This window comes from Aquarana catesbeiana, linkage group LG06 (assembly GCF_042186555.1).
Source record: "Aquarana catesbeiana isolate 2022-GZ linkage group LG06, ASM4218655v1, whole genome shotgun sequence".
NCBI classification, from domain to species: domain Eukaryota; kingdom Metazoa; phylum Chordata; class Amphibia; order Anura; family Ranidae; genus Aquarana; species Aquarana catesbeiana.
Genome location: NC_133329.1, coordinates 130,998,001 through 131,025,558, shown reverse-complemented (window position 1 = coordinate 131,025,558; position 27,558 = coordinate 130,998,001). Strand labels below are relative to the sequence as shown.

The window sequence follows — 27,558 nt, the reverse complement described above, 5'->3', positions numbered from 1 at the left end:
GAGTACAGAAGAGGGACCCGAGAAGAGGAGGATCTGGGCTGCTCTGTGCAAATCCACTGCACAGAGGAGGTATAACATGTTTGTTATCTTTATAGAACAACAAAAAAAAAAAAAACAAGACTTTACAATCACTTTAAAGAGGGATTAATCCCTGATGGGTTTTACTTCCTCTTTTGCTCCCTGCAAATTCGGCAAATTAAAAGCATAATGGGTTAGTATGCATTACATACTAGCCCATTATGTGACACTTACCTGCAAACGAATCCATCGCTGTCCCCTGTGCAGGCTGCGTCCATCATTGCCCCTCTTCATTCCTGGGGCCGCGTACTCCGTCTCTGTGACTGGCCGGAGCCGCGTGACGTCACTCCGTCAGTAATGGCGCATGCTGGGGAAGAAACGGCACGGAGGTCCGTTACTTCACAGCGCATGCACCAATTACATCATCGGTGCACTACAAATGAAATATCTCCTAAACTGCACATGTTTAGGAGATATTTCCACTACCTATAGGTAAGCCTTACCTATAGTTAAAAGTCAGGAGGTTTACAACCACTTTAAAGCCCAACTCCGGGAATATGAAAAAATACAACCTTGCAGTGGATCCTTCTCCCATCCAGCACTGCGACCAGTACCCCGCAGAAGCGATGACCACGCCCCCTTATGCCGTCATAGTCCCAGCATGCCCAGGGACTGTGACGGCATAAGGGGGCGTGGTCACCACCTATATAAGTCAGAGCGGAGCGCTCAGAGTGCATTCCAGCCCCAGAGAGCGTCGTGTCAACATCAGGAGAAGAGAGCAGAAGGCAGAAGGAAGAAGATTGAAGACCGGGCTCCTTCGCTATAGCAAAAGAGCGGCAAAAGAGCAGAAGAGAGCGGAGGAGCCCGGCAGAAGGTCCGGAGAGCGCGGAGAAGAACCGGAGAGACCCCCGAAGAGAAGAAGGCAGCAGACCGGGCTCCTCCGCTATAGCAAAAGAGCAGAAAATAGCGGAGGAGCCCGGCAGAAGACCCGGAGAGCGCGGAGAAGAACCGGAGAGACCCCCGAAGTCGGAAGAAGACCCCCGGAGCTGTCTAATAAATTACTTTAAAAATCTGTGTAGTGTTTTTTTTTAATTGACACTTTTTCCCTAGGTGAATGGGTAGGGGTACGATGTACCCCATACTCATTCACATAGGGTGGGGGGCCGGGATCTGGGGGCCCCCTTATTAAAGGGGGCTCCCGGATTCCGATAAGCCCCCGCCCGCAGACCCCGACAACCAACGGCCAGGGTTGTCGGGAAGAGGCCCTTGTCCTCATCAACATGGGGACAAGGTGCTTTGGGGTGGGGGGGCCGCAGCGCGCCCCCTCCCCCAAGGCACCACCCCCCATGTTGAGGGCATGCGGCCTGGTACGGTTCAGAAGGGGGGGGGGCGCTCGCTCGTCCCCACCCCCATTCCTGTCCGGCCGGGCTGCGTGCTCGGATAAGGGTCTGGTATGGATTGGGGGCGACCCCCCATGCCGTTTTTTCGGCGTAGGGGGTTCCCCTCAAGGTCCATACCAGACCCAAGGGCCTGGTATGCTCTTGGAGGGGGAACCCATGCCGGTTTTTTATTTAAAATTTGGCGCGGAGTTCCCCCTAATACCAAACAATGCCGGGCATTGGCGGGGATCCAAGTCGGATCCCCGTTCATTGAAAGTCGGACACATGCCGGCTTTATGTCGCAGGGCACAGTCGGATCCAAAGTAGGACGGCTGTCGTGTCGCACCAGTGTGAACCCAGCCTCAGCCCTCAACTGAACATTACTAATGTCCTTTAGGCCGGGTTCACACTGGTCCGACAAACGCTCCGACATTGGGAGCTCATGTCGCATGACGTGTGAAATCCAATGTTTCCTTATGGGAGCCATCCTAACTGGTCCGACACAAGTCGTTCCGACTTTAGAAATGCTCCCTGTACTACTTTGGTCCGACTTTGATCCTACTTCGGCCTATTGACTATCATTGAAGTCGGATCAAAGTCGGATCGCCGTCTCGCATGATCCGACTTCGGCACGCGACTTGTGCTCAGATTATCTTGAGGGGGAACTCCGCGCCAAATTTTAAATAAAAAAACGGCATGGGTCCCCCACCCAAGAGCATACCAGGCCCTTAGGTCTGGTATGGATCTTGAGGGGAACCCCCTACGCCGAAAAAACGGCGTGGGGGTCCCCCCCAATCCATACCAGACCCTTATCCGAGCACGCAGCCCGGCCGGTCAGGAATGGGGGTGGGGACGAGCGAGCGCCCCCCCCCTCCTGAACCGTACCAGGCCGCATGCCCTCAACATGGGGGGGTTGGTGCCTTGGGGAGGGGGGCGCGCTGCGGCCCCCCCACCCCAAAGCACCTTGTCCCCATGTTGATGAGGACAAGGGCCTCTTCCGACAACCCTGGCCGTTGGTTGTCGGGGTCTGCGGGCGGGGGGCTTATCGGAATCCAGGAGCCCCCTTTAATAAGGGGGCCCCCAGATCCCGGCCCCCCACCCTATGTGAATGAGTATGGGGTACATCGTACCCCTACCCATTCACCTGGGGAAAAAGTGTCAATTAAAAAAAAACACTACACAGATTTTTAAAGTAATTTATTAAGACAGCTCCGGGGGTCTTCTTCCGACTTCGGGGGTCTCTCCAGGTCTTCTGCCGGGCTCCTCCGCTATCTTCTGCTCTTTTGCTATAGCGGAGCCCGGTCTGCTGCCTTCTTCTCTTCGGGGGTCTCTCCGGTTCTTCTCCGCGCTCTCCGGGTCTTCTGCCGGGCTCCTCCGCTATCTTCTGCTCTTTTACCGCTCTTTTGCTATAGCGAAGGAGCCCGGTCTTCTGCCCTCTTCTCTTCTTCTGATGTTGACACAACGCTCTCTCCGGATGGAATGCTCTCTGTGCGCTCTGCTATGGCTTATATAGGCGGTGACCCCGCCCCCCTTATGCCGTCACAGTCCCAGCATGCCCAGGGACTGTGAAGGCATAAGGGGGCGGGGTCACCGTCTATATAAGCCATAGCAGAGCGCACAGAGAGCATTCCAGCCGGAGAGAGCGTCGTGTCAACATTGGAAGAAAAGAAGAAGGCAGAAGGCAGAAGGCAGAAGTCCGGGCCACCGCTAGCAACAGAGCTGTAGAAGATAGCGGAGGAGCCGGCAGAAGATCAGGACACCAGGAGGAGACGCCGGAGAGACCCCCGAAGTCGGAAGAAGACCCCGGAGCTGTCTAATAAATTACTTTAAAAACCTGTGTACTGTGTTTTTTTATTGACACCTTTTTTCCCTAGGTGAATGGGTAGGGGTACGATGTACCCCATACTCATTCACAAAGGGTGGGGGGCTGGGATCTGGGGGCCCCCTTATTAAAGGGGGCTCCCGGATTCCGATAAGCCCCCCCGCCCGCAGACCCTGACAACCAACGGCCAGGGTTGTCGGGAAGAGGCCCTTGTCCTCGTCAACATGGGGACAAGGTGCTTTGGGGTGGGGCCGCAGCGCTCCCCCCTCCCCCAAGGCACCAACACCCCCATGTTGAGGGCATGCGGCCTGGTACGGTTCAGGAGGGGGGCGCTCGCTCGTCCCCACCCCCATTCCTGACCGGCCGGGCTGCGTGATCGGATAAGGGTCTGGCATGGATTGGGGGGGGACCCCCACGCCGTTTTTTCGGCGTAGGGGGTTCCCCTCAAGGTCCATACCAGACCTAAGGGCCTGGTATGCTCCTGGGGGGGAACCCATGCCGTTTTTTTATTTAAAATTTGGCGCGGAGTTCCCCCTCAAGATTCACACCAAGACATCCAACATTGCGTTATTTCCTGTCCCCTGCTGTAGCCCCTCCCATTGTGTGTTAGTATACTTGTCCTTTGACCAATTAAAACTATCTGAAAAGTCCGATCAAAGTAGTATCCTGTTCATGAAAGTCGGATGGATGTAGGACCAATGTAGGATCAATGTAGGACCAATGTAGGACTGATGTCGCAGAGCAAAGTAGGATGAAAGTCGTACTACTGTCGTGTAGTATAGTGTGAACCCAGCCTTAATAACATAAAAGGTCAGGTGAGTGACTGAGCCCACTGTCATTCATCAAGAAGTTTATATTACTGATGGTTGGGCTTTTCCCTGGTGAATAAAGGATAAGATTACCATTAAATATTTGAGTTATAGAGGGTGGGAGGAAGGATATACCTATAATCACATGTGCGCACAATCCTCCAAACATTCACCCATCAATCATTAGCTCTCCTTAGGACAATGGAGTGACACCTGATAAGTACAACTAACTGTTGCCATTATGCTCAGCTAATCAAAGCTATTAACACCTACACAATACAAAGAAGCTCATGTAAGATTTTAGTGAACCTTCCTTTTGTTTAGGCTTATGGTAACAAATTGCTATGTAAAACCCTCAATACACAAAGGACTCACCTTTGCAAGTTATAAAATGATGGTATTCCAAAAGCTGATTTTCACAAATTAAACAAATGATGTTCAGTTAATTATGCAAAGAACCATTCACCTGGAATCCGCATTCTGCATGAAGCTTTTATGTCATACAAAACAGGCAGCTTTAGACTCCATTCACACCAATGCATTCTTTCATGCTTTTTGCCTTATGCAGAAATGTAGGACATTTGTTTAACATGGGTTCCTATGGAACATGTTCACATCAATGCACTTTTGTGCCTCTGCGTTTTCTGGAAAGGGTTTTTTAAATGCAAAAAGGTGCTTTTTTTGGTTCAATAGACTTCAATGGAGAAGCTGCAGAAAAGCATGTAGTGCGTTTTTACCGTGATTTGCATTTTTAGCCACTTCAGCTCCGGAAGGATTTGCCCCCTTAATGACCAGGCCATTTTTTGCGATATGGCACTGCGTTGCTTTAACTGACAATTGTGCGGTCGTGCGAAGCTGTACCCAAACAAAATTGATATCCTTTTTATTCCCCACAAATAGAGCTTTCTTTTGGTGGTATCTGATCACCTCTGTGGTTTTTATTTTCTGCGTTATAAACAAAGAGCGACAATTTTGAAAAAAAAAATAATTTTTTTTTACTTTTTGCTATAATACATATACAAAAAAAATATATATATAAAAAAAACAATTTATTCATATATTTCATATTTTTGGGGAAAAAAAATCGCAATAGGCGTATATTGATTGGTTTGCGCAAAACTTATCGCGTCTACAAACTATGGGATAGATTTATGGACTTTTTTTTTCTTTTTTATTGTTTTTACTGGTAATGGCAGCGATCTGCGCTTTTTAGCAGGGCTGCGACATTGCAGCGGACAAATCTGACCCCAAATCACACTTTTTGGAGACCAGTGACATTATTACATTGATCAGTGCTATAAAAATGCACTGATTAATGTAAAAATTACAATGGCAGGGAAGGGGTTAACATTAGGGGGCGATCAAGGGGTTAAATGTGTTCCCTCAGCGTATTCTAACTGTTGGGGGGGGGATGGGCTAGCAGGGACATGACAGAGATCACTGTTCCCAATCACTGGGAACAGCAGATCTTTGAGATGTCCCCTGTTAGAATGGGGATCCGCCTTGTTAACAAAGGCAGATCCCCATTCTGCCTCTGTATACCGCGATTGTCGGTGGACATCGAGTCCTCCCGACCCGCGGGCACGCTCCCACAGCGTGCGCCCACCCGCTATCGCGCCTGCCGCCGTACAGCTATGGCGATTTGCGCAGGAGAGCTGACCTGCTGGTCGGCAAGTGGTTAAATCTGTCCAACAACAAATTTTCCACAAAAAAAAGCATAAAAAGGCATATCGCTGCAAAACACGCGGAAATCACAACAAAAAGCACTGCAGAAACGCTCAAAAGCAACATGCATGGTGTGAATCAAGCCTTAGGCTGCTTTCACACTGCTTAGTTGAAAAAATGCATTTTTTATGCGTTTTCTGGTTACTTGACTCCCAGCATGCACCTGTGAAACATGGACATGTGACCCAAAAAACCTAACCATTGTGTGTTTTTGATGTATTTTCTATCCATTTCAATGGCGAGCTGTGTTTTTGGTGCGTTTTTAAAAAGCGCACCAAAGATGCAGCAAACAGGACTTTTCAAAGTGCACCAATCTGAAGAGTCCTATAGGATTTAAAGGGAAACATTTTTCTTGCATTTTTAGCAAAGTAAAAATACAATAAAAACACATTACTGTGAAAGGCCCTTTGCCAGTGTAAAATCATAACAAAATGAAAGCAATAAACCGCATTTTGGATTGTCAGTTCCCAGTGCACAACAGGTGCTGGTTTATGAGACTTCTCTGTAGAGAAAATAAAAGAATTCTTATTAAAGTACACAGTTAACCAACGATGCCTGTTTTTCCCATACGGTTCTTTAAAAGGTGTCTGTGTATGAAGGAAAAGGAATGCAGCATAAAATACGGAAACACTGATGTATGCCATTTGCTGAGCCTGGATTTCTCACCAAGTTGTGAACCCTTGACACACAGAGACCAGTCAAAACAAGATTCTTCATTTTTTAATGGATAAAGGAAGTGATTTCCATTGGCTAGTATAAGCAAAACCTACCCCCTAAACATAACGAGCATTTAACCCTTGCAGCACTACAGGGGTAGATTTGTATAATTCCCAGAGTTGGGCTTTAACGTTGGTGTGCTTGGAATAAACTTTTTTTGATATCATACTCATCCCTTTTCTCAATTATCACCATCAACATCAAGCGAAAACTTGAATTTAGCTTTCTTTTAGTTTTTTCCAGAATCTATAACTAAAGCCTACACTGATTCCACACTTTTGTTCAGATAAGCAGTAAGTCCAGACTAAGACCCGCATGTCAGGCGGCATCGGCCAGTTCAATGGAAACCGGCCAACCTTCAGCCTGTGTGCAGGGCAGCCGGTCATCCAACAGAAGCTGGCCGAACGGCAGACAGAAAAGGGTCTGGTGACCGGCTCCAATGGCTGAGTGCTGACTGGAGTGTTCTGGCGGGCACAGCAAGGGAGATCGCTGTACTAACATCAGATTGTTAGTACAGAGGCTCTGACCTGAGCTGTCAGTTTTGGGGCTGAACAAAAAAAAAACAAGTAGTGTGTACAAGGCTATAGACGGAGCAATTTTCTGTCCTGCAACCCCTGACTGTGTTGATGGGGGAATCCCTCCTGCAGAGCCATTGTGTTCTCCCTGCGGGGTGCAGGGAAACCGTCCCTGCCGGGAGAAGACAGTGATTATTGCTAGCAGCTATAACAGTGACTAGCAATAATTGCATGTAAAATCAGACAGGCTGGCTGTACACAAGTTATCAACTTGGGTACAATCGGCCTGCCCAAACTTGGTTCAAACCTCAGCCTGTTCCTGCTGAAGCGGCCAAGTTTTGAACCGTCTATGGCCGGGTTAAGAAGAACAATCTTTTTTAATACTGCACAAAAAATTAGATCTAATGCCTGTGTTGGCCTACTAAACAATCCATTGAATCTACAGTCAGTGCTGTAGGCACTCAAACTACACAAATACTGATGTATCTCAAGGAGGCATGGTTCTCAGCACAGTGACCATGTAGATGGGTGCTGTTCACACGTGTGAATATTTATATAGGTGCAGTAGTGTTTTGTTCCTTGGGAATGTAGGTTGATGCTTGTTAACCTCAAAACTGCCCTATTATCTCAGGCAGCGGTCAGACCTTTCACATGTCTTGTGAAAAGTTATATGGCTATCTTTGGAACCCATCTGCTGTGACTCCAGAAGACTCATGAGCAGATCATTATTCCTGTCCATGTAGCATGTGACTGCAATACAGCTAATCATGGGTTCAGAACCCATCTGTCTTCGATACAATGTCATATACTAATAGAATCCTGATTTTGACTTCCCGTAAGCATTCTCCATTGAACAGAGATTGCTTTTGCACTTCCACAAACATGAAGGCAACGAGTCAAGGACACAGCCGTTATTACATTTACAGTCTGTATGTTGAGAGCTGCCTGCAAGCTCTGTTATTTGTACATTTGTAATAGCTTCCTGCCCACACATACTGGAAATGTGCACACAAGCTCAGGAACAGGGCAGCTGGATCACCAATGCTGGGGGAGGGCAAACATACATCTTCTTCTCCAAGCCACCAAGCCTATTTAATGAGGCACAAAACTATGTATGTAATGCAGAAACTAATAGTAACTAATGCAATAATCTTTGCTTTATTTGTCAACAAGTGTACCATGACCAGACTGAAAGTGAAAACTTTCCCTGAACAACATTTGTAGTTATTTACCATTTTTCAAATGTATTTTAAACTAATTTCAATGTGTTTCAATGTTCAAGTGAAGTACTAAAGGAGTCCTTCAAATTTTACCATTTTACAATAAGCTCCATGTCACTTTATGAAAAGTTGGCAACGTCTGGGCACATAACACTGGTAAAGTGTTCTATGCAGCGTTATGTAAAAAAAAAACGCTCCGTAGTTAAAAATGTAACTAACGGTAAAACTTTTGTCTAGTTTTGTCTTGTTTACTGTTATCATCGAAAGTGAAAGTAAATCCCAAATTTTGGGTTTACATCAGAACATTAATAGAGTGAAAATCTATCAATGGGGACACTAGTTCTGGTGACACCCCAGGATGCCCTCAGTTTGGAGGGATTTCCTTCCACTTCCTGTTTGACTATGGGACAGGAAGTGAAGGGAACTCTCCCCAATGGGACACATAACAAAAAAAAAACTGAAAGGAGTTATAACCCTCCCTTAATCTATTCAAAATGAAGGAAAAACATTTTTTGCCATAGTTACACTTTAAATGTAAAATGGGGGCGTGTTGTGAAGTAAATACAATGATGTCCTTCTGAGAGAAGGAAGTGATATGACATATTGCATCCAACTCCATTTACAAAATATACATCAATTATTTCCTGGCCATATGTGGGGTGGGGGCAGCAGGACTATGATCTTCTTGTTTAGACACAAAACGATAGTATTGTTGCAATTGGAACTAGTAGGTGGTCCAAGGGACCCCCCACGTATCCATTCCTTTGTATACATACAGCAATATAGGAGGTGCTCTTTGAAAGCTGTCAACCAGTAAATGAAATGCCAGCACCTAGCATTTCAATAATGTAACATGCAAGTCCTGAAGGTGGCTTAGACTTAATTAGGAAGGGGTCAAAAGTACTCATTTTATTAGCCTAATGCTCCGTACACACGATCGGATTTTCCGACAACAAATGTTGGCGGAAAGTCCGACCGTGTGTATGCTCCATCGAACATTTGCTGTCGGACTTTCCGCCAACAAATGTTGGCTAGCAGGTTCTCAAATTTTCCGCCAACAACTGTTTGTTGGTGGAAAGTCCGATCATGTGTACACAAGTCAGACGCATAAAAGTCCACGCATGCTCGGAATCAAGTACAAGCCAGAAGCGCTCAGCCTTGTAAAACTAGCGTTCTTTAAGGAGATATCATGTACGTCTTGTACGTAACCACGTTCGTAACTGTTGGCGAACATTTGTGTGACCGTGTGTATGCAAGACAAGTTTTGTTGTCGGAAAGTCCGATCGTGTGTACGGGGCATTAGGCTGGCCATACATTACACAATTTTCTGGTACAATTTTCCTTAATGCCGCGTACACACGACCGGACTTTCCGGCAGAAAAGGTCCCACTAAATCATTCTGTCGGACATTTCTAAAATTCTGACGGACCTAGAAATAGAACATGTTTCAAATCTTTCCGACGGAATCAATTCCTATCGGGAAAACCGCTCGTCTGTATGCTATTCCAACGGACCAAAAACGACGCAAGGGCAGCTATTGGCTACTGGCTATTGAACTTCCTTTTTCTAGTCCTGTCGTCATCGCGTTCTAAACGATCGGATTTTGGTGTGATCATGTGTAGGCAAGTCCGTTTCAGCGGAACTCAGTTGGAAAGACCGTCGGAGTCTATTCTGATGGAAAGTCCGGTCGTGTGTACGCGGCATAAGATTTACCAAAACCAATACACAGAAATGCATAAAAAGTCATCTGTCTGAATAAATTATCTATTCTTTATAAAGAAGCAACCTCTGTACACAAAGGACATCTCTCCTATAATTTGAACCATGCTGCTTTTTACCAAAATGTTTGCCTTTTCACATCACTTTTAGTTTGCATTTAATTAATTCACAACAAACAGCCAAAAAGTTGCCTTTTCTGGCCTGTATACTAAGCAGGGCAGAGAGTTCCAGAATTCCATGTATGTTTAAATACTTGATCAGTCACTGGGAAACAGCATGTATTGTGTGGACAACATGGCTTGGGAAACAGGAACAAGAAGTACAATCAGTCATCCTTGTTTTTAGCACTGGTGTAGAGTAACGGTTAGGATCCTGGAGTACAAATAGGAATTAGGTTAGGTGGCAGGCAAACAGTACGGCTTTTGTAATTGTGCCAGAGGGGCAGTGCTGTTCTGCATTTAATCAGGACAAGGCTCCTTCCTCCTCATACATCCACTTCAAATACAATCTGCACATTGAGTTCTGTAAACTGGATACAAACTAGAGCTCAGTAACGTGTAAATGTGTTCCTCTTATCCCCTGTCAAAGGCAGTAGTGTTTTCCAGCCTGCCTCCATTAAGGACGACAGTTAATAGAGAGAAACTATTTATATGTCAATAAAAAATAATCAGATAGTTTACTGAACCAACAGGGAAGAGGGGGGGGAATCATAATTCAGCTGATAGATAATTTAAAGCGATCTTAAAGAGACAGTGTCATGTTGCCCATACAGTACAAATGGTCCTGCTTAAAAGAGAAGTTCAGAAATTAAAAAAAAAAAGCCTCAAACTCACCTAGGTGGATGCAGTAATAATCCCATGCTGCATCTGTCCCCCGCCAGCTCTACCCTGAGAACTGAGCCATCAAACACCGCTGATCGCTCAGTTCTTGGTCTTCAGTGGGCAGAGAGCTGGTGACTATCACTGTCAGTCACCGACTCTTTGCTCTGCCCCACCAGTGCTTACTGGAGCGCTGGGCTGTGCAGTCTTCCAGAGGCTCGCTGAAAGGTTGAGCCATCTGCCGGTTCAGGCATCTCGGTGGATCCCAACTGTAAAGTCAGGATTTTTCCTAAACCTAGGCTGGCTGAGTGACGTCAGCCAACAGTGGGCTTTGGCTCAATGTCTGCTAAAAACAGGTCACAGGACTGCAGAATGATGTGAACTCCTGTGATCCAAAGGAGAAGTCCAGCCAAGCAGAGCTTTGGCCATACTTCTCCTTTCAATTCAGCTTGCCTTCATACCCACTCCACTCCTTCATCCACTGTAGTCAGAACTGAAATCAGACAAATTACAGTGCTGAGGCCAACAACTGGCTGCTAGGCTTAAGTAATGTCACAGAGGAAAGGGAGAAGCCGACGTGCTCCCCTGTACTTGAATGCTGTCTGCAATGGAGAAAGGAGCATTAAAGGAGTGCAAGGGGTTCGGGAGAGAAAGGGGTTTTTGCAGATATACTGCAGAGTCAAGGTGACGGTGTCACTTTAAGCATTCCTAGTTAAAGTAAGTCAATCAAGTAAAGTCTGTGTTTATTAAAGACTTAAGAGAGTCATAAGAGAAGTATGAAGGTTACCATTGATAGTCAGATCAAAATACTAAAGCATGAGAACGGAGGGCTCCAGCACACATTTTCCATCGGAATTTCGGACACACAAAGTTTGAGAGCTTGCTATACAATTTTCCGACAACAAAATCCGGATTTTGTTGTCGGAAATTCCAATTGTGTGTACACAAATCTGACGCACAAAGTGCCATGCATGCTCAGAATGAATTAACAGACGAAAGCTATTGGCTACTGCCCTGTTTATAGTCCCGACGTACGTGTTTTACGTCACCGCGTTCAGAACGATCGGATTTTCCGACAACTTTGTGCGACCGTGTGTATGCAAGACAAGTTTGAGCCAACATCCGTCGGAAAAAATCCATAATTTTGTTGTCGGAATGTCCGATCAATGTCCGACCGTGTGTACAGGGCATAACAGTAGCGGCTTACATGTTTTCCAAGAATAAATGCACTTTTAAACCACCTTTACTTCTCTAATAAATCCAGGCAAGTTAAATAAAACTGAAAATAAAACCTTTCACGTTTCCTTTTCTCTTTCAGTCTACTGAGAACCATACTGGGATCAAAACAGGTCTTTCCAGTTAAAATATCCTTCTGTTTTAAGTATTTGTAGATACAGGTCAGAATTTTATCAAAGAAGGCACTCTGCATCTCTTTAGAAGTGCATGTGCTCAGCTGGCACTAGGAAGGTTGGCAGAGATGAGCAAGAAATAGCACATCTATAGAGGTAGCATGGATACCTTCTTTCAGGCAACACAAGAGACACCTACCTGTCTCTCCTTTACTTGAAAAACATTTTCTTCAGCACATACCAGAGGCGTAACTAGAACCTTCAGGGCCCCGGTGCAAGAAACCACGATGGGCCCCCCTTCCATCCGAGCCCCGGGCTTCCAATTTTGGGAGAGTGTCCATGGACATCCTCCCAAAACCGTGCTTCCTGCATGACCCCTGGGACATGCATCCAGCGCAATCACATCGGCCCTTTACCATGTGATCAGCTGATCACTTGTAAACAGACTAGCCGGTTATCCACAGCCCTTTCCTCACACGCTGTGTCTGTGTGAGGAAAGGACTGCCGTTAACTGTCAAGAATGTCAGTAAATTGTTTACACTGATAATCAGTGCCATCTATCAGTGCCCATCAGTGCTGCCTATCAGTGCCCATCAGTGCCTTCTATCAGTGCTCATCAGTGCCTTCTATCAGTGCTCATCAGTGCCCATCAGTGCTCATCAGTGCCTTCTATCTGTGCTCATCAGTGCCTTCTATCAGTGCCCATCAGTGCTCATCAGTGCCCATCAGTGCCTTCTACCAGTGCTCATCAGTGCCTTCTATAAGTGCCCATCAGTGCCCATCAGTGCCGTCTATCAGTGCTCATCAGTGCCGTCTATCAGTGCTCATCAGTGCCTTCTATCAGTGCTCATCAGTGCCTTCTATCAGTGCTCATCAGTGCCCATCAGTGCCTTCTATCAGTGCTCATCAGTGCCGTCTATCAGTGCTCATCAGTGCCTTCTATCAGTGCTCATCAGTGCCTTCTATCAGTGCCCATCAGTGCCTTCTATCAGTGCCCATCAGTGCCTTCTATCAGTGCTCATCAGTACCTTCTATCAGTGCTCATCAGTCAGTGCCTTCTATCAGTGCTCATCAGTGCCCATCAGTGCCTTCTATCAGTGCCCATCAGTGCCTTCTATCAGTGCTCATCAGTGCCCATCAGTGCTCATCAGTGCCCATCAGTGCCTTCTATCAGTGCCCATCAGTGCTCATCAGTGAATGTTATCAGTGCCCATCACAGTGAATGCTATTAGATCCCATCAGTGCCGGACAGCACGGCTCTGAGCGGAGATCGTGTGTCATATAACAATAGCACAGAGAGACACCGGCGGCGGCATTAATGTTCTATTTGTCGGTCCTCTCTGGCACGGATGAGAGAGGACACACAGCTGATCTCACGGCTCCCCCTTCTCCCCCCTCCTCTCTCCTGTGTGCTCTGCGGGAAATGTGATTTTTTTTAGCTTCACACTAGACTGCCCGCGGAGCACACAGGAGAGGGGAGGGGGGAGAAGGGGGAGCCGTAAGATCAGCTGTGTGTCCTCTCTGATCTGTGCCAGAGAGGACCGACAAATAGAACATTAATGCCGCCGCCGGTGTCTCTCTGTGCTATTGTTCTATGACAAACGATCTCCTCTCAGAGCGTGTGTGAAGAGCAACCCTGCTGGGCCCCCCCCACAGTGGCGGAATGCCGGCCCCGTCGCAACTGCAACTGTTGCGACCACGGTAATTCCGCCACTGGCACATACTGTACCTCTAGATTAGCCATCTTCAACCAAGGTTCTGTGGAACCCAGGAGTTCCTCCAGAAGTTGCTTGGGGTTCCTTAAACTGTTACTGATTGATCTTCTATTTGATCCTACCTGCTGAGTTCTGATACCAATGACACTTGTCAAAGCCAGCAGCATCTTTTTCTGTGTCTTTACAGATGCCATTCTGATTGCACTGAAAGGGAAGCATTCTTCCCACTGACCATCAATGTAAAATGCATTTTTCCCATTGACCCCAGATCAGTTGGTTTTAGCAGGGGTTCCCTGAGGCCTGAAAATTATTTTAGGAGTTCCTCTGGAGTAAAAGGGTTGAGAAAGCCTGCTCTAGGCACTTCACTGAAGGCATGTACTAGATAAAAATTATGTCTAGGACTGCTCGCACTAAAACAACCAGCTAAAAGTCATAAGATAACAATTCAATGATATTTTCTGTATTAAAGAAGATCTGACATATTATGCAAAATGTACTTAAACCATAAAAATTAGTGCCCATCCACCAAACCCTCTCAACCATAATTTCTAATAGATTTTAAGTTCTAAAAAACGTGAACCTAAATCCCTCTAAAAAATTCAGTTGTTTTAATTGAGCCTTCGCAAGGAAGAGATGTTTTAACTAACTTCTTTATCAAAAATGTCCAAAATAAAAACAGTTTGTGATTAATTTGCTCAATAGCACTCAATTTGTTACAAAGGTGGAATAACAGGAATAATATATTATATTGAAAAGCAGTCCCAATATTTCTCAAGTCTCTTACTGGTTCCTAATCAAAAGGTAGGCTGCAGTTTCAGAAACTGATTTACCAGCAATCATATAGATAGCTGACCACAGACACACTTGGTTTACACCAGTACGACATGTCAAGAGACTTGACAGTTCAAAGACGCATGACAAGTCACACCCAATGTGTGGCAATGGAGGCGCAGCGACTTTGAAAAAGGTTCCTAAACTATTTCTGTGTGATTTCAGTGCGACTTGCATTGACATCTGTTAAATGAAGTCGCACAGATGTCAGCAAGCCGCACATAAAATTGCACTGATAGTCGGTGTGAACCAGGCCTTAATGAGATTGAGTGGTAGCAAGACATCTGACCTTGCTACTATCGCCACCACTCGGCCAATGGATAGATGCAGCCCATATTAGCTAATTCTCTTTCATTAAATGAAAGGTACAGTAGTCTTTAGTTCATGCAGAGATTTTCCAAGCATAACACAAATCTCTGCATATAAGGAAGTTTATTTTTTTTTTTGTTAACCCAAAACATAGCCCTACTGTTGGCCATGATGCTAATGTCCCTTGGTAGATATACAGTATATATAGAGAGAGCAACCTTATGGTGTTTAATTAACAGATGTTTTTCTTTAATTACCTGTGCAAATACAGCTGTATTGCAACAAAAGAAAGGTAAATAAATGCATGCAAGTCTTTAAAACAAGACAGGATTAATTAAGTAATTACCTTTAAAGTGCATATTTGGTGTGTAAATACATTTTTGGAAGGATTTTATATTATCTGTTCAATAAGTGCAAAAAAAAAAAATAATACAGTCCTTCTTATCCATAGTCCTCCAACAGCCTAGTACATGAACTGCAGATGGCCATACAAAGCCTAACAGCAGTCTTTCTTGGAAGCCCACTGATTACTTTGAAGGGTCAGCAGTGTTAATGAACTTTGGGGAGATTTATCAAAACACACTCAAACTGTGCAATTGTGAACAGGCAGGGTCTTTATTGTAGAATAGACATGAACAAACTGAGGATAGAAGCTGATTGGTTACCACGCACATCAGCTCTAGCTTTTGTCTGGTCTGGTTTTGATCAATTCCAGTAAAAATATTTTTTAGGCACAATGCACTCTCCTTTCTATGAAGAAAAGGAAATTATTTTCTTGCTGATCTTCATCTCATCAATCCATCAGTCAAGTTGACGACAGCTGAAGAGCAGTATGGGAATTCCGACTACATATCTGCAATCTGTGGCTAGTCTGAGTGCATGCAAACACCATATGCCAAGTGAATCTCGTGCGCATGAAAAAATTAGGCGAGCTGGATAGTGCTTTAACTCTCCCGGAAAGGACACCCACCAAGGGGAGACTGGAAAGGAAGACTGCTGTGACCTGACACCATGGCCTGCGTTCAATTTCATGCAGTGCTTTGTAAGGTGCTATTGATGTGGAACCCAAGTGTAGATGGAGCCATTTGGTCTAATGTGCTACTTGTACCCTGGCACCAGGCAGACTGCAGCACAAAAATTGAAAGGACTTCTTAAGCTGGAAGTTAAGCTGGCCTATAGATGGATGTTTCTTGTTTTGTTTTTGATCAGCTAGCCAGTTTATAAAAAAAAAGAAAAAAAAAGGAATGGATTCCCCCATCCACACAATCAAGGTGGATGGGAGAACCCTCCCCCCGTGCTATTGTATTTTGACAGCAAGGACCCCTCCACTGTCAGAATACACAAAACAGTGGTGCTGATCGAACCATCTAAAAGTGATATTAAAAGGTACAAAAAAAAAAAAAAAAAAAGAAAACATGTTATACTTATCTTTTCTGTGAAAAAGGTTTTGCACAGAGCAGCCCTGATCCTCCTTCTTCTCCAAGTGCCCCCATAGCAAGCTGCTTGCTATGGGGGCACTCATGCAGGCCACTCCTGAGCCCCACTCTGAGTTGTCCAAAAGACACGCAAAACGAGCCTTGACACCACCCTCTGCTCCCTCCTTACTGGCTGTGATTGACAGCTGTGGGGGAGCCAATGGCTCCCACTTCTATCTCTCAGCCAGTGAGGAGGCAGAGACCCAAGAGAGCAACTGCTCGCTTGCACATCGCTGGATCATGATTGGGCTCAGGGAAGTATTGGGGGGGGGGGGGGCTGCGGGGAGCATACTGAAGGTTTTTTACCTTCATGCATAAAATGCATGAAGGTAAAAAAGCTTCAGACTTTAAGCTGGCCATACAAGGTTTGAATTTAGCAAGTATCGGACAACATTTGAGCCATAGATGGCCCCGTTGGCAAACTGTTTGAAAAATCAAAGTAACCAGGTGGAAAATTGTTGGCCGAACAGTGACTGCCTCCATTCAGATACCACTGTTGAGGTTTTCAAGCAGCCTTGGATGCGCCAGCTGTCTGAATGCAACAGCGGGAAGTGAAGATTCCTCCATCCATACCCACGCTGTTTAGAGTGGATGGAGACATCTGTGCGTGTATGGCTAGCCCAAGAGAATGGAGTGGTCAACAATCTTTACCTGTTATTACTTATAAAGATTTTATTACTTATACTTATAAATTACTTATAAATATTACTTATACTTTTGAATAATAATAGTTCCATTTTGTACATTTAGAAACACATCCAGACTTTAGTTTTCAACAATTTACAGAGTTAGCTTAAACTTGCTCTTGTGAATGTCTATTCTATATTAAAAGAGATCTTATTCTGTATTGGAAGGTTAAACGTCTTCTCCACCTGATACAAAGAGTGTCCTCTGTCACTTGCAATGACCTTAAACAAAATAACTTTGCACCAAGTTTACACTATGAACTATTTATGTATTTATACATTGTGATCATAGCCCACTTAATACCGCTTTTCAAGGCAGAATAAATTCAGTTCAGCTAATCTTTTCTCAAAGCTGACTGATAAGAAATCATATTTTATGCTGTTTCATAGGCAATTTCCACCCTGCATGAGACTCTTCTGTATAAAGATGGTGTCCCCTCTCCTAAAAACCGCTATTGTTCGTGGCTTTATCAAAGGAACCTGTCATAATAATATATAATCTGTCATTGCTTGTTTCTTTTTAAAGGTGCATGCTCCAGGGCAATCATTTATTGTTAGTGTACAATTTACTATCTGTAACAAACAAGCAGCTTAGGATTCTCAACACTGCACTAGCTGCATATATGTTGCAAGTCATCAACTAAGGCATGCCATACGCGTTTCTAATCTCAGCCAGTTCAGCAGGAATGTGCCACAAATCGAACAGTGTATGGGCAGGCTGAATGTACCAAGTTGATCCATTGATCAACTGGGTACAACCATCATGCTGGGTTTTACCTGCGATTATCACTGGCGGCTGCTATAACTGCTAGCAATAATCACTGTCTTCTCCCGGCGGGAGAAGACAATAGCTTGGCAGGAGGGATTCCCGCATTAACACTGTCTGTGTTGATGAGGGAATTGAGCAAATTTCTTAGGAAATTAGAGAAATGTGCTCCATGTATGGCCAGCCTAACAGAGTGATAAAAATGACAGCCTTGTAGACTGAACCTTAAAAAAACATTAATACAAAACCACCATAAACACATCATGTAATTAAAATAAAAGGTTAGTCTAAGACTGGCCATACATTCATTTACTTTAATTCGCCCAGCAGGTTGAACAAAAGAAAATTAATTGCTTTCCCCATTCACACACTCAATGTGGCTGTGGGAATCCCTCCCATGGAGCTATTGTATTCTGACAGTGGGGAGGCTTCCCCACCATCAGAATACACTCATTAGCACCACTGGCTATACCTGGCAGCACTGATCAAATGAAAAGTTTACAACAGGCTGGTTGTACAGAAGTTGATGAAGAGATTGACTTCTGAACAACCAGTCTACTCATAGATGGATTGAAATTCGGCCAGTCCCTGCTGAACCATCCAAATTTAAATCCATCTGTGGCCAGCTTAAGTGTACTGATGTGAATGTACAATGTATATGTAAAGCACTGCGTACATTGACGGCGCTATACAAGTACCTGAAATAAATAAATATAGGATTACATGAGCAAGGAAAACACAATATATACAATAATATCAAATCTTGAAAGAAACATTGAATGGAACAATTTTACAATCTACCTGTTCTTTGTTGTGGTTCACAATGTACAGGTTACAACATGTATATGATAAACTTCTGAACTTTCATTAAAGTTGGTTGAAGAGCTGTAATAATTACAAACTAATGGCTAAATCCCTTTATGTGTAGCCAGCTCTTTTTATAGGGTCCTGCCCCCTAACTGTACTGTATCTATTTGCACAAGAAAGCCCAATTGTTTAATTTAAAGTAGACATTCCTTGCCAAAATATGGGGACATTGAACTTGGAGTTTGTGATGAGAAGGGTGGGGTTTAAAATGTCATAAATTGAAATACTAGAATGCAGGATTGCTACTATAAAGATAATTTTCTTTTCATTTACATGGATGCTTGGTGGCCCATATCATTGTTATGGCATAATAAAAAGAGCATACAAATGGTTCATGAAGACAATACATAGCACAGGTTTAAAAAATACGTATATATATATATATATATATATATATATATATATCTATATATATGTTGTATATCACACAGTGTAAAGTATATCTTGGCATATACAGATGCTGTAACCTTTAGGCCCAGTTTGTACAGTGTCTATTATTACTGTTACCCGTGTTATTAGATGTTCTCCTTCCCTCTACACTTACCTTTGATGTCTACACTCTACTTGTCTGACAGCCAACTGACATCTATCACACTCTCTTCAATACAACATAAGTGGGGAGATATTGCTACATGTAGCCTGTCATTTAACCTCTATCTCAGCATATTACAGGCGACTTTTGAAGATAAATGAGCAGACTCTTTCATTCCTGAAGATTTTTTTTTTCTGCTGAACACAATAAGACCTTATCTACTAATCATTCTTGCTAGGCAGGAACGTCTGGTTTAGTGGAGGCTCCAGACATTACATTTCAATGGCTATACAATCCAAACTGAGTAACCGCACAATCCCACTGCTGTGTTTCATCGGCTCCAAGTGGCGGCTTTAAAGAAAACAGTTCAGGATTTGACAGGAAAAACACACTGGGCATCATAATTGAAAATGTCTGAAGGAGGTACTGTCTCTTACCCCTAGTAAAGAGTTACTACTTGTCATTTTCTAGTCTGCCCTAGAATCATAAACGGGGAATAAAATTGGTTGTTATGGGCTATATACACAGTTCGGACAGTGTTATACATCAAGCCTGCTGGCTTGACTTGCCTATGGGCCAAACTTAAAGGGAACATGTCAGAATAGAAGTACGGAAGCTGCCACTGCTAACTTGTTAATGAAGGTTTACGGTTGTTGTCCTTATTCTTGGTTTACTATTTAGTGATTCACCAAAGCTGGCCATATACTGATCGAAATTCAGCCAGTTCATCAGGGACCGAATGAATTTCAATCGGAGTGGCATCGGAGAAGCCAATCAGTTGCAGACTTCAATTAGTGTATTAGCGGATGCCATTGTCAGAATATAATTTTCCAGCCGGGGAAGAGAGGTGGGGGGAGGCAGGGTTTGGATGGTGGAGTTAAAGTGATACTAAACCCACAACAGTAAAATCGGTCTGTATATGCAGTAAAGCATGCTTGTTTATACTCACTGTGGAATCTAAGGGGTTAATCCTCTGCATTTAGTACAAAGGCTGTTTGATCCTGTCTTCTTTGATCCTCCCTTTCTTCCACTGTCCCCAATCTATCTGCTGATAATACAGAGCCATGGGGGCACTCTGCACATGTTCAGTTTGGTGTATATTTTTCTTGGGAGGGTAAACGTAGCACAAGGCCAATCAGTACTGTCCAGACAGAGGGTCAGAGGTCATGCAGCCTCATAGGACAGTTAGAGGAGAATGAAAACCCCTCCTACAAGCTTTACCAGACACTGATAGAAGTCACAGGGCTGCTATATACTGCTGATGAGAAAAGGTATTTAGAAGTTTATCATTTCTAAAATAATTGCATTTCCATGTTCTGTGTACTGTGGGAGACCAGATATAGTGAATGCAGGGTGCTGGGTTTAGTAACACTTTAAGCTGGCCATACACGTACATATTTCTCCATCCACACAAATGAAGTGAAGGAATCTGGTAGAGTATGACCAGCTTAGGGATCATTCACATGAGCACAAAAAATGCTGCATTCAGATGCGCAAAATGCGTAGTTTTGTGCACATATAAACACAGCACTATAGTAGTAAAGTAGCAGTATAGTATAGTAAGGGAAACTGAGACTTCTGGGAGTGTCAATCTCCTGGGTTCCACATAGTTCTCAGTGGTTCTTCCTGCTGCCCCCCTATAAATGACAGTAAAAAGCAGTGACATGGTGGTCAGCAGGAGCCTCCAGTGAGAGCTGCAGGGGACCATGGAGGTCAACACTTCCAGAAGTGTTGGTTCCCCTTTGCACTTAAGCAAAGGGGAACCAACACTCTTCTTTTACAGGTATTTCTGATTTCATATATGGGCTACAGTACACTTTCAAAGCTCTGAAAGATAGCATCAGAAATTGAAATAAAGCAGCTAAATAAGGGGCTAAAAAAAAATTTAAAAATGTTTTTTTCATTCAAATTCTTGCGTAATCCAATCATGACAGAGAAGCTGAAAAACATGAAAAACATGATGGTGTGCTATAGAAAGATAAGGGAGTATTCGGGGTTAACAATTTTCCAAATCCTATCTGTCTTTTAGTTGATATGTAGATTTCCCTAGTCTTCAATTCTTCTGCAAGCCTATACCACACCTCCAAAATGCTCATTATTGGCATACGTAGGCTGCTAGGGACAATACTTGACATGCCGAGTGTTCTTTTCACCACAATAAAGCCAAAGCACATACAACACCAGGGTAAGCGCTCAGTGGAGGTCAGACAATGTTCCTGTTTTAAACAACAGCGGTTGAATCTTATAATGCTGCCTGCTAGCATTCTTACAATGCCTTGCATGCTTTACTAACGTAGCAGCAGACAGACACAAAATTGTGGGTTTCATGACAGATTTATGAAATACAGGACATGTTTGTGAACAAAGTCATGTTTAATTTATTAAAATATTACCAATATTTATTTTCATTTTATTGAGATACACACTGCTGACGAATTCCGCACTGCTATACATAGTATATATACCAATCACAGCAGTCCCTGTTCTACATGTAATATTCCTAATGCAGTCAAAACTTGCTTATAAAGCCTAAAGCCAGATTTGGGTGTCAGATATTGCAAAACCAGTTGATGATGTTTCAAACATTAACAATAAAGATTGTATGGCAGGCATAATGAAGACTGCTGCCATACTACAAGAAGCTATCGGGTCAAAGATTATAAGAGAGACTAAAGACTAAATCCAGAATAATTTAAGGCTTGCTCCCAAATATCAGATATAGGACTGCTTAGGTTACATCAATTAAAGCTGGATCTCATCTCATATGTTCTCTCTAAGTAGACAGTGGATCTCATATGTTCTCTCTATGTAGGCACTGGGCAGTGGACCTTGCACGTTCTTTCTATGTAGGCAGTGGACATTGCATGTTCTCTCTACGCAGGCAGTAGATCTCATATGTTCTCTCTATGTAGGCAGTGGATCTTGCATGTTTTCTCTATGTAAGCAGTGGACCTTGCATGTTCTATTTATGTAGACAGTGGATCTCATATGTTCTCTCTATGCAGGCAGTGGACCTTCCATGTTCTCTCTAAGCAGGCAGTGGACCTTCCATGCTCTCTCTATGCAGGCAGTTGGCCTTCCATGTTCTCTCTATGCAGGCAGTTGATCTAATATGTTCTCTCTATGTAGGCAGTGGATATCATCTCATATGTTCTCTCTATGTAGGCAGTGGATCTCATATGTTCTCTTTATGTAGGCAGTGGACATTGCATGTTCTCTCTATGCAGGCAGTGGATCACATATGTTCTCTCTATGTAGGCAGTGGATCTTGCATGTTTTCTCCATGTAGGCAGTGGATCTTGCATGTTCTCTCTATGTAGGCCGTGAACCTTGCATATTCTCTTTATGCAGGCAGTGGATCTCATACAGTGCCTTGAAAAAGTATTCATACCCCTTGAAATTTTCCATATTTTGTCATGTTACAACCAAATACGTAAATGTATTTTGGGATTTTATGTGATAGACCAACACAACGTGGCACATAATTGTGAAGTGTAAGGAAAATGATAAATGGTTTTCAATTTTATTTACAAATAAATATCTGCAAAGTGTGGCGTGCATTTGTATTCAGGCCCCCTGAGTCAATACTCTTGTAGGACCACCTTTTGTGTTTCACGGTGGGGATGGTGTGTTCAGGGTGATGTACAGTTTTAGTTTCCCGCCACACATAGCGTTTTGCTTTTGGGCCAAAAGGTTCAATTTTGGTCTCATCTGACTAGAGCACCTTCTTCCACATGTTTGCTGTGTCCCCCACATGGCTTCTGGCAAACTGCAAATGGGACTTCTTATGGGTTTCTTTCAACAATGGCTTTCTTCTTGCCACTCTTCCATAAAGGCCAGATTTGTGGAGTGCACGACTAATAGTTGTCCCGTGGACAGATTCTCCCACCTGAGCTGTGGATTTCTGCAGCTCCTCCAGAGTGACCATGGGCCTCTTGGCTGCTTCTCTGATTAATGCTCTCCTTGCCCGGCCTGTCAGTTTAGGTGGACGGCCATGTCTTAGTAGCTTTGCAGTTGTAGCATACTCTTCATTTTCGGATGATGGACTGAACAGTGCTCCATGAGATGTTCAAAGCTTGGGATATTTTTTTTTTTATAACCTTACTCTGCTTTAAACTTCTCCACAACTTTATTCCTGACCTGTCTGGTGTGTTCCTTGGTCTTCATGATACTGCTTGTTCACTAAGGTTCTCTAAAAGAACCTCTTCACAGGGCTTCACAGAACAGCTGTATTAATGCTGAGATTAAAATACACACAGATGGACTCTATTTACTAATTACTAGTGACTTCTGAAGGCAGTTGGTTCCACTAGATTTTTGTTAGGGGTATCAGAGTAAAGGGGGCTGAATACAAATGCACGCCACAATTTTTACATATTTATTTGCAAAACATTTTGAAAACCATTTATCATTTTCCTTCCACTTCACAATTATGTGCCACTTTGTGTTGGTCTATCACATAAAATCCCAATAAAATACATTTACGTTTTTGGTTGTACCATGACAAAATGTGGAACATTTCAAAGGGTATGAATACTTTATCAAGGCACTGTATGTTCTCTCTATGTAGGCAGTGGACCTTGCATGTTCTATTTATGTAGACAGTGGATCTCATATGTTCTCTCTGTGCAGGCAGTGGATCTTGCATGTTCTTTCTATGTAGGCAGTAGATCTTGTATGTTCTCTCTATGTAGGCAGTGAATCTTTCATGCTCTCTCTGTGTAGGCAGTAGATCTTGTATGTTTTCCCTATGTAGGCAGTAGATCTTGTATGCTTTCTCTATGTAGGCAGTGGATCTTGTATATTCTCTCTATATAGGCAGTGGATTTTGCATGTTCTCTTTATGTAGGCAGTGGATGTTGTATGTTCTCTCTATATATGCAGTGGATCTTGTATGTTCTCTCTCTATAGGCAGTGGATTTTGCATGTTCTCTTTATGTAGGCAGTGGATGTTGTATGTTCTCTCTATATATGCAGTGGATCTTGTATGTTCTCTCTCTATAGGCAGTGGATTTTGCATGTTCTCTTTATGTAGGCAGTAGATCTTGTACGTAGTCTCTATGTAGGCAGTGGATCTTGTATTATTCTCAGTCTAGGCAGTAGATCTTGCATGTTCTCTCTATGTAGGCAGTGATTTCCTAACATACAATTACCGTACGCTGGCATTATAAGAAAGAGTAACATTTTAAAACATAAGCTATATTCTGGTTGCTGTGGGCTACAGCACAATGCACTGCCATATGACTTTCATTGGTGCATGCATTTCAACACAGATTACCATAAAAAAAGATCAAATGATAATCAGTTGTCACTTAGATTTTGTGTGATTTCTAGTAATGGAAGATCAGACGCGTAGGAAGCATTTTTTTTTTGTTTTCCCCCTGGTTATCTATTCATTAGGGTCCCATTTTACAAAGCATTTAAAAGGTCTTCATGTTGGCCTAATACTGTGGTTTTTCAGGAAGGGTCACATGCTCCCTCCTCTCTTTAAAGCAAACAAAAGCATTTGGCTGGCTGAGGAAGCCTAAGGGCAACGATCAGGCACCACCAATAATGCCCCTTAACCCTGCTGTCAGAATCGTTTAGAGCTATGATTAGGGGAGAGCTTGTTTTTGTAATAAAGCTGCTAGCCAATCAGAGCTGCCTGGCTAAAGCCTGTGAGGATTTTGTGTGTATACGAGGTCACGTGTGTACACAGTAAGTTTAGCAGTGCCAGGAGCTGGGCTCCAGTCCCTGTCAGCACTCTCATTGTAAGCCGTATTATTCTATGCCTTCTGTACTGAAGGATCTGAAGACCTTTGTCTTCTCCAGTCTGATGTGCAAAATGTCCCTGTCATCTGAGCTGCAGGCAGCAGACTCCTAGCTGGAAATGCCAGGTAAGTCTATCTTTAATGTCCACCCTGGAATTGAGGTTGCTTGCGTGCTGTATTATGGGGATAATCAGGCTTGAGGTGATTGTAGCCGTATTAGTGCACTTGCAACAAAAACTGTATTGTTATGGGAAGTGAAATAGTTGAGTGTTAGAATTCAATGAGTTGTGAAGAAGTAAACACTCTGAAAGCTTGTATTGAAGATTTGAATGTTAGTGCAAATAAAAAAAAAAAAAGTGTGATGGACAGTACTCCGTTTACTTAACAAACACATGGGTGACCTACCGCCGGTTGCGGTTCAGAAGTTGCCAATTTGACTGCATTGCTACACTAAGCCTCCTATATAAGCCTCTATTCACCAATTTGTTGCACATTTTTGCACACTTTCATATGTGCAACACTGTTTAATGTCAAGTTTCATTTTATTTTCTATTCTGGCTGTTCACATCTCTGTGCTCAGTCAAATCTCAAAGTATGAAAGGTAAATTAACCTTTTTTTCAGAGCTATGTCACGTGTTTTTGGCCCCATAGGCTTTAATTGAAGCGCCTGTGACACAAGCGTTTTGGTGTGTCTGTGCTTCTGGACACCTGTTCCTCTTCAGCCCAAATGGGCTGTAAAAATGTCTTAAAGTAGAAGTTTCCTTTTTCAGAAAAAAAAATAAAAGATGAACCCCCCCCCCGTTGTACTGGTGTCGTAGATGTGTAGCGGCCCAGAGATTTGAAATCCCCGCTCTTCTTCCCCTCCTTTCTACAGCACTTCTGGGTTGGATCAGGATGATTCCTAATGGTCACCACCGGCACAGAGAATTGCTGAGAATCATCCCAAAAGTCCTGTAAAAAGAAGGGAGAGAAGATCGGCATTTCAAGTCCCCGGGCTGCTACACTGGGTGCATGGTGAACTGACAGTTCATCACCCACAGATTAAATGAAGTACAGCTGGGATCAAGGGGGTGCTAGGGGTGAGGGAGGGTGTAAGTTCATTTTTTTCTGAATAGATGAACTAACCCTTTATTAAACAAAGTTCTTGTCCCTCATAGTATCCAAAGGTTCTCCTTTTATATACCTAATGGGGGAACAGAGGGAAGAATCTGCTTGTTCATTAGGCCCTTTACATAGGGCTTATTCATTACCTTCTTTGACGTATAAAAAAAGACATCAGCTGCAAATGCCAAGGCTTGTTTAATAGGGGGCATTGCCTATTGGTGGATGAAAATATTCTTTTATTATGGAACCCAGTCAGATTCTAACTGTCATTTTTCTAGAGAAGATTGGTAGCCATTGCCTACACACTGACATTTTTCCAGGTTCTCCATTTCATTGACCCGCCCGCAGAGAAAAATAACAATCCTACATTTTTGGTTTGAAAATATTGCCTTTTGACGACAAAATTAATTTTCGATGCTATACAGCTCTGGGTATTAAGACATTAAGGCTTGCTTTGTCTGCAGAATTCTATAATCCTTATCTACAGCTGCCCTGGTTGCAAAGGAATTATTAGAATTATCAAACCACAGCCAACTACCAATGTGTATTTTGTGAACAGAGTTATGTAATGTATTGAGAGATACTTTTGAGATTACATCATATAGAGCTGTGCCATAATAGAAGCCTAGCTGATCTGCCCTAAGGCTTAATCAGTGTTCTATGATGGTAGATCAAGGAAGTCCCCCCTTCCCGTTATTGTCCCCTGTCACCCTGCATGATGTAAAATTTCCTTGACCCCTCTCATTCGCCAGAGACCTGAGCAAGCCCCTTCTTCCCTGCATAGCTGGCAAGTATCCTGTATTTTAAAAGGCAGTTCTGAAAATGTTTATAGGTGTAAAATGCAGGAAATTTGTATTGTGCTGCTTTGGTTACTGTTTCTAACAGACAATTTACATATAGACATTGCATGGTACTTCTTGTTATACCCACATAAACGTGACACAATAATGCTTCACATATTCTGTATGCTGAGTCTATTTTCCATTAACTTTTGTTTTTCTTGCACAATACCATTTCTTATAGGGATTGCGCACATAGGCGTTTTTTTGGACATACAACGTAAATTGTGGGTGTACTGGGATTCACAACTTTCGCATACTGCTGACCATAGTAATGAATGGCTGTATGCCGGTTAATGGCACTACTTGCGTAAATCTGCAAATGTGTAAAGCTGTATGTCTCTGGATGCAGACTAGCTGCGTCCATGATAGTGATACAAATGATACATTCACACTGAACACGGGTTTAAAATCGTTCGAGTTCAGCTGAACTCGCACAATTTCAAAACCGCATTTCAGGGCGAGTTTGGGGGCAATTTGAAAGACATCTGTGCGGGTTTATGCACAGATGTCTATTGAAATCGCCCCCTAAATTGGCAAAGGTAGTGCAGGAACTACTTTTGGAAATCGTTGCGGCGCCGCAAAGGTCGGCG

At 43.5% G+C, this 27,558-nt stretch overlaps 2 protein-coding genes across 3 annotated transcripts in view; one reads left to right on the top strand and one right to left on the bottom strand.

The window, feature by feature from the left end:
- Positions 1-27,558, bottom strand: part of CHLSN (cholesin) — a 640,429-nt gene that overhangs the window by 204,181 nt on the left and 408,690 nt on the right. The gene's annotated exons all lie outside the window — the stretch shown is intronic.
- Positions 1-27,558, top strand: part of GPR146 (G protein-coupled receptor 146) — an 87,414-nt gene that overhangs the window by 24,946 nt on the left and 34,910 nt on the right. The window contains exon 1 of one of the 2 annotated variants that reach the window (XM_073636805.1): positions 24,952-25,148. The exons of the other annotated variant lie outside the window; for it this stretch is intronic. The gene's annotated coding sequence lies outside the window, so the exon portion shown is untranslated. Of the gene's footprint in view, positions 1-24,951; positions 25,149-27,558 lie in introns of those variants that run through there. 2 annotated transcript variants of the gene reach the window in all.